The sequence below is a fragment of the Cyprinus carpio genome, chromosome B12 (assembly GCF_018340385.1).
Source record: "Cyprinus carpio isolate SPL01 chromosome B12, ASM1834038v1, whole genome shotgun sequence".
Classification (NCBI taxonomy): domain Eukaryota; kingdom Metazoa; phylum Chordata; class Actinopteri; order Cypriniformes; family Cyprinidae; genus Cyprinus; species Cyprinus carpio.
Window position 1 is genome coordinate 24,638,379 of NC_056608.1, and position 7,500 is coordinate 24,645,878.

General features: G+C 37.5%; 1 protein-coding gene and 1 pseudogene across 1 annotated transcript in view; both read right to left on the bottom strand.

Annotated features, from left to right (window-relative positions):
- The window catches only part of LOC109084573 (gremlin-2-like), a 292,543-nt gene that overhangs the window by 37,408 nt on the left and 247,635 nt on the right, over nucleotides 1–7,500 (bottom strand). The gene's annotated exons all lie outside the window — the stretch shown is intronic.
- Nucleotides 1–7,500, bottom strand: part of LOC109106350 — a 42,757-nt pseudogene that overhangs the window by 25,358 nt on the left and 9,899 nt on the right.

The window sequence follows — 7,500 nt, forward strand, 5'->3', positions numbered from 1 at the left end:
CATCAAAGGATACAACGCAAATGAGGAGGAAGGTCATCATGGGATACGATGGACTACCAAGAGAGAGAGTTTGTGTGTGTTTAAAGTGTAGCGGCTGAGGTTTCTGTGTTTCAGATGTCGTTAACTGAAGATGTTTATGTAAGACTCTTGATTGCGTAACAGGCAGAGGAGGATCTGAACTCCTCCTCAAATCTCAGACTCCAATTTCTGGGGGTTTGCATTCCTACCATCATCATCATCGTAGCGCTGGTCTCCCATGATGCATTAGATCTGTGGGCTCTAATTAATACATTAATGAAATAACAGCCTGTGAGCGGCTGAGACTTGAGTCAGTGTTTGCTTCAATTCCTAAAGACTCACTACAGCAGGGGTGGCCAACCCTGCTCCTGGCGATCGACTGTCCTACAAAGTTCAGCTCCAACCCTAATCAAACACACCTGAAGCAACTAATTAAGGTCTTCAGGCTCACTTAAAAATTAAAGGCAGGTGAGTTTGATTAGGGCTGAAGCTAAACAATGCAGGACAGTCGATCGCCAGGAGCAGGGTTGGGCACCCCTGCTCTACAGGATCAGCGCAAAACTCGCTCTCTAGAGATTCATAAATCAAGATGCATTTACTGGAGAAGTCTTGTTTCCTGAGAAACTGATCAAAATGAAGTGAGCTTATGATTAAAACAAGAACAAATATCTGCTGATGGAGTCAGATTTAAAATTTAAATTTAAGATGGACAAATTTAAAATAGTGTTTCTCCAGCAACATCCTAGCAACCACCCACAACAGCCTAGCAACACCCTAGCCACCAACAACCCAGAACAGCCTAGCAACACCCTAGTGACCACCCAGAAGAGCCTAGCAACACCCTAGCAGCCACCCACAGCACCCTAGCAACCACCCAGAACAGTCTAGCAACATCCTAGCAACCACCCACAACAGCCTAGCAACGCAACACCCTATCAACCACCCAGAACAGCCTAGCAACACCCTAGCAACCAACAACCCAGAACAGCCTAGCAACACCCTAGTGACCACCCAGAAGAGCCTAGCAACACCCTAGCAACCACCCGCAGCACCCTAGCAACCACCCAGAACAGTCTAGCAACATCCTAGCAATCAGAAAACCATAGTAATGTCATAATAACTAGAACGCCCTGGCAACATCCTAGCAACCATCCAGAACAGACTAGCAAAATCCTAGCAACCAGAACACCCTAGTAATGTCCTAACAACCAATACACTCTAGCAACATCTTAGCAACCACCAGGACACCCTAGCAACCACCCAGAACTGCCTAGCAACCTCCCAGCAACCAGAACACCCTAGTAATGTCCTAACAACCAGAACACCGTAGCAACATTCTAGCAACCACCCAGAACTGCCAAGCAAAACCCTAGCAACCAGAACACCCTAGTAATGTCCTGACAAACATAAAACCCCAGCAACATCCTAGCAACCACTCAGAACAGCCTAGGAACATCGTAGCAACCAAAACACCCTAACAATGTCCTAACAACTAGAGCAACATTCTAACAACCACCCAGAACACCCTAGCAACCTCTCAGAACTGCCTAGCAACATCCTAGCAACCATCCAGAGCACCCTAGCAACATCCTAGCAGTAACCCAATACAGCCTGGTTATGATTATATACAGCCCAGTTATAATTATTATATTATATTTTTGAAAGCCGGAGAAGATGCTCCTATCAGAGTGTTTTGACTAATTCATCTGAAAGCATTACAATAAAGATCTAGATGACGGTTTGAAGAGCGTGATTTTTCATCTGTTCAGTGCAGTGTTTTTAGACGACTCTGCTCTCTGAAGGCTGAATGTAAATGGCAGCAGATGTTTGGAGATGTCTCTGTGCTCATGCTAACGGCGTCCAGCGCTGACCTCTCTTCAAAGCCGCACCGCCGCTGTTTGAAGGCTCTGCTCTGGTTGTCCTCGGGATATTCTGGGATGTTTGACTGGCTGATGGTTTCCTGATTAGCGCTAGCATGTGAGTGTCTAAGTCTCCGAGAGCCTCATTTATTCACGAAGCATCAAAGATTCAACCTGAGGAGTTTCTCATGAGCCACAGCTTTACATCACGACACAAGCAGCTTCATATCACAGAAACACTTCATAATATATACGCTTTATAATATTACTTTGACTGTTAGGGGAGTTTGTGTCCAGCAAACCAAACAAATAAAAAAAACAGTATAAATAAATAAGAGAGTGTGTGTGCGTGTGTGTGTAATATTCCCCATATACAGTACAGGTCTAAAGTTTGGAAACATTACTATTTTTAATGTTTTTGAAAGAAGTTTCTTCTGCTCATCAAGCCTGCATTTATTTGATCAAAAATACAGAAAAAACAGTAATATTGTGAAATATTATTACAATTTTAAAATAATTGTTTTTAAATTTATTATACTTTAAATTATCATTTATTTCTGTGATGCAAAGCTGAATTTTTAGGATCATTATCACATGATCCTTTAGAAATCATTCTAATATGATGATTCATTATCAAAGTTGGAAACAGTTCTGCTGCTTAATATTTTTTCAGAACATGTGATACTTTTTTACGATACTTTGATGAATAAAAAGTAAAAAAAAAAAAAAAAAAGAAGCTATGTTTTTAAATATAAATATTTTTGTAATAACAATATACACTACTGGTCAGTAATTTGGGGTCAGTAATTTTTGTTTTCTATTTTTTTTAAATAAAATCAATACTTTTATTCAGCAAGGATGTGTTAAATTGATAAAAAGTGATAGTAAAGAAAATATATTATTAGAATATATATTATTTAGAATTTTTTTTTTATTTTGAATAAATGCAGTTCTTTTTAACCTATTTATTCATCAAATATATTAGACAGCAGAACTGTTTCCAACACTCATAATAAATCAGAATATTAGAATGATTTCTAAATGATCATGTGATAGACTGGATGTTACATGTGACACTGAAGGCTGGAGTAATGATGCTGAAAATTCAGCTTTGCATCACAGGAATAAATTATTTTTTAAAGTATATTCAAATAGAAAACTATTATTTTAAATTGTAATAATATTTCACAATATTACTGTTTTTTTCTCCATTTTTGATCAAATAAATGCAGGCTTGATGAGCAGAAGAGACTTCTTTCAAAAACATTGAAAATAGTAATGTTTCCAAACTTTTGACCTGTACTGTGTATATATATAAATATTTCTTCTCATATTTATATTATACAATATCACAGGAGCAAGGAGAGCAGTTTTTCACAAGTGCTGATTTTGTCCCGAATATCACAAGTTTAAATGTGATTTTATACAACAATTCAGTAAACAAGAAGTTGATATTGTGTTATATTTTAAACACAATAACAAAATGTGTTTTTGCTCGATTTTGCAAAGAGTATATTACCTTTAAAGCCATAGCAGAATTGAGTCTCTGAGCAACACAGCGGTGTTTAGTTTCTGAATGAATCCGTGTTTTGAACAAATCGTGTGAATCAATGATTCAAAGCCCATTCATAAAGAGAGCCGTTTACTTTCAGAATGAAAGTTTGAATGAATCGAATGAATTACATTTACCGCTACCTGCTGGCAGATTTAGTTTCTTATTTAGAGTAACATTTAATTAACAGTAATAATAAAAAAATCAAAGGTATAGTTCACCCCCCATCATTTAATCTCAAATCATGGATGTCGTTTCAAACCCTTCTTTTGTGGAATATAAAAGAAGGTATTTTGAAGACTGTTGGTAAAAAAGCTGTTTTGGTTACCAATGACTTTCATTGCATGAACAAACAATACTGAGTTGTTTCTCAAAATATATTCTTTTACGTTCCATAGTTTGTTAGGCCGTTGTAGCCTAAATGTTTATGTGTAATAATTATTATTATTATTTTTTTTTTTTTTTTTTATACAAAAAAAATGTAATGTCTACTTGATACTTTCTCATTTAACACAAAAATATCTTTAAATAATCTTTTGTGGGTATTTTCACAGTTAAATTTATTTTGCGATTAATTGCTATTAATTAATCGAAACAATTTTAAATCAACCGACAGCCCTACTATATATATATATACATATATATACACATAAACATAAAATGTCTGGAATGTTTTTTTTTAATGTCTGGAGTATATTATAATTAATAAATAAAAAAATGGTCACCTGAGAACACACTGGGGATCTTGGAGAGGAAGCTCTTGACGGTGCGGATGGGAATCCCATTCTTCTCGTCCTGCATGCGAGCGATGATATCCTCCATCTGCAGACAGAGAGAGCCTGACGTCTAATAACATGCTTCATAATTAGGCTCTATTCTCTGTAATCATGCTTAATTTCTGTGTGATTAAACACACTGTTGTATTCACATTTACTTCTCACTCTTGATAGCACAAACTCCCTCTAAACCCACCATACAGCAGCACAAACAAACACCAGACGAGTAATGATACGTTAATATCCATAACCAACGCATAAACCTAACATGTCCAGTTCATATTTACCCCAAAACCAAGAGACACACATTTTACTTACTTGATTATTTGCAACATTATTTTCATGATAATATTTAAACACACTTTTGCACAAAAAAAAAAAAATCTAAATAAAATATTATAATTATATATTATTATATCATTATATGAAACCTTGGTGAATGACACCCCGCTGGACAGTGCGCTACTTCTGCTGGCGGCGGCGGGACATCAATGAGAGGTGGTGTACAGATGTAACAGTGTTAAAGAAGATGTGCTGTCCCGATCTAGAAGCACTCTTCATTAACTGTAAGCCGCTCTATTTCCCGCAGGAGTTTCACTCGTTCATTCTCATGAGCAAGCGCACGTGAGTCTGGCTTTGCAAACACTCGCTGATCAGATCACAGAGACAGAGCAACAACACCCGGACTCTGTCATAATCATTCTCGAGGACTTTAATAAAGCCAATCTCTCCCGTGAACTGCCAAAATACAGACAGCATATCACATGTTCCACCAGAGACAGTAATATACTAGATCACTGTTACACCACAATAAAGGATGCATATCACTCTGTTCCACGAGCAGATCGGGGGCTCTCTGATTACTGTTTGGTTCATCTTATACCGACATACCGGCAGAAACTGAAATCAGCTAAACCTGTAGTAAGGACTTTAAAAAGATGGACTAATGAAGCAGAGCAGGATTTACAATCTTGTTTTGACCTCACTGATTGGAGTGTTTTTGAAGCTGCTGCCACCGATCTGGACGAACTCACAGAGACTGTAACATCTTACATCAGTTTCTGTGAGGATATGTGCATTCCTACCAGGACTCATCTAACTTACAACAATGACAAACCATGGTTCACTGCAAAACTCAAGATGCTTACAGGAAGGGGGACAGAGTCTTGTATTAACAGGCCAAATACACACTGGAAAAGTGTGGCAAAGAGGAATTATTCTGAAAAACTAAGAACTCAGCATCAGTGTGGAAAGGTCTGAAAGACATCACCAACTACAAGACACCAAACACTCCAGCAACCCCCCTCTCCCCCACACCAGCACTTCAGATCAGTGAAGATGACTGCACATATCCTCACAGAAACTGATGTAAGATGTTACAGTCTCTGTGAGCTCGTCCAGATCGGTGGCAGCAGCTTCAAAAAAAACTCCAATCAGTGAGGTCAAAACAAGCTTGCAAATCCTGCTCTGCTTCATTAGTCCATCTCTTTAAAGTCTTTAATACAGGTTTAGCTGATTTCAGTTTCTGCCGGTATGACGGTATAAGATGAACCAAACACTGATCAGAGAGTCCTAAAGCTGCTTCTAAAGCTGCAGGTCTTCTGGAAGCAGAGGAGAAAGAAAGCACCAGGCCCAGATGGTGTTACTGTCTGAAATCCTGTGCTGACCAGCTGGCCCCCATCTTCACACAGATCTTCAACAGATCACTGGAGCTGTGCGAAGTCCCTTCATGCTTCAAACGCTCCACCATCATCCCCATCCCAAAAAAATCCAAAATTACAGGACTAAATGACTACAGGCCTGTGGCTCTAACGTCTGTGGTCATGAAGTCATTTGAAAAACTGGTGCTGGCCCACCTGAAGGACATCACTGGACCCTTACTGGATCCTCTTCAGTTTGCCTACAGTATGCAGTAAACATTGGACTGGATTATATTGGACTAGACAGACCGGGGACTTATGTGAGGATCCTGTTTGTGGACTTCAGCTCGGCCTTTAACACTATCATCCCAAACCCTCTTTTACTCACTCGTGCGTGTGTGTGTGTGTGTGTGTGTGTGTGTGTGTGTGTGTCTGTCTATAACCTCAGTTGACACTATGTGATTGGTTGTAATAGTGACCGTACGTGTGATTTCAGTGTGTATTTGTAATACTCACGTTCAGTGTGGTTAATCACTGATTTCAAAACAGTTAATAAATTCACAGACAATACAAGGCTTAATATACATCTTGTGTAAATCTAGTAAACTTGCTAGTAAGTGCCTACTAACAAAATATTTTTAGAACAAATGCGTTTAATAGGCTTTCATGAATCCTAACCATAATGATGCATCCACAAATAATTAATCTGTGTTAATATATAACAATGGGACTGCAGCATGAATTATGGCTGCATAAATTCTTTTTTAACTGTAATATATATATATATATATATATATATATATATATATATATATATATATATATATATATATATATATATATATATATATATATATATATATATTCTTTCATTATTTGAAATAAAATCAAAGTTAACTGAAATAAAATTCTTTCAGCTAGTTGCCAAGGCAACATTTCTCATTTCAAATTAAACTTGATGTACTAAAATAAGTAAAACTTAAATAGATATTATTAAAAACTATATAGACATATAAAAATACTACTAAAAATCACAAAAACACACAACAAAATTACAAAAACTGATTCAAAATATTAATAAAAGCTATAGAAGTATCTTGATAAAACTAAGATAGCACTGTTAACATGCAGGGGGCCTACGGTATACTATATTATATTTTATTATGTAATATTATATTATGATAAAAATCTGTCAATTTGTCAGGAGGTATTCAAAATCCAAAACTAAACTCTAAACTTCATCCCTCAGGGCTTTTATTCCAGAAGTGTGTGAGTGTTTGTGATACTAACAGTGACCTGGTTTCTCAGCGGTTCGATGAAGGGTCCAGAGCTCGTTCCTCTCTCTTTCATCGGCCCAAAGACAATAAGTACCTGCTTCATCAAAGAATATTAGTCTGTAACACAGCGTATAATCGGCTGCTTGTGCTCCTCTGATTGAAAATGCATGGCTGTCTTTGTGTTGGAGTGGCAATAAAAATATCCCTCGTTTGATGTATTATTCCTCTGAGGGTATTGATTAAGCACTTTTTAAAGCGATCGGGAGATATGTTACTCGCACAAATCGATTGCGATCTGTGTCCTGCAAAACAGCCGCAGACGAAGCCCCAGAGGACTGAAGGAAACAACTGATGTCAGAAAGAAGATATATTGGTGGA